Here is a 686-nt window from a genome sequence, read left to right on the forward strand (position 1 = left end):
TTCCTTTTGCAGGAAAAAGTGGCCCAAGCCGTCCGCCAGGGAGTAAAGGTGAGTCAACCCTCATTTATATGTGTGTGTGTGCATATGTGCGCATATGTGTGTCTGTGTATATACATATATATATATATATATATATATATATATATATATATATATATATATATGTGTGTGTGTGTGTGTGTCCGTGCATGAATGTACATATGTTTATAACTGTGTGTGTATCAGATTGATAATTAGTACTCCTTTCCTTTCACAGGAAAGCGCTCAGTTTCTTACGAAGGCCTGGAGGGGAATTCACTTTACCACAGGTGATCACGGCTCGGCGTGAGGCTCATCGGCACAGCGCTCAGTCGTTCGGTCTCGGCGAGCAACTGGCGATGTCACGATTTGAGAAATAAAGGTTGATATCAGTCTTCTTATTTTGCATTACCCATATATTTGTCACACTCACACATACGTACATACGTACATACATACAGACAGACATATACATGTATATATACACATATGCATACACACACACAAACACATATAGTTATATATGTGTGTGTGTGTGTGTGTGTGTGTGTGTGTGTGTGTGTGTGTGTTGCGTGTGTGTGTGTGTGTGTGTGTGTTCTATATGATCATGGCGGAGTTTTTCAATTTGTGAGTGAATGCGACCAATACGATGTCGAGTTAAAAGAGAA

General features: G+C 39.9%; 1 long non-coding RNA gene across 1 annotated transcript in view; it reads left to right on the forward strand.

Moving 5' to 3' along the window:
* The window catches only part of LOC125040874, a 1,557-nt gene extending 1,145 nt beyond the window's left edge, over window positions 1-412 (forward strand). Inside the window, exons 3-4 of the long non-coding RNA XR_007116232.1 lie at window positions 13-48; window positions 257-412. This is a non-coding gene — a long non-coding RNA (uncharacterized LOC125040874). The remainder of the gene's footprint in view (window positions 1-12; window positions 49-256) is intronic.
* Window positions 413-686: the final 274 nt, after the last annotated feature.

The sequence above is a fragment of the Penaeus chinensis genome, chromosome 29 (genome assembly GCF_019202785.1).
Source record: "Penaeus chinensis breed Huanghai No. 1 chromosome 29, ASM1920278v2, whole genome shotgun sequence".
In the NCBI taxonomy this organism is placed as follows: Eukaryota; Metazoa; Arthropoda; class Malacostraca; order Decapoda; family Penaeidae; genus Penaeus; species Penaeus chinensis.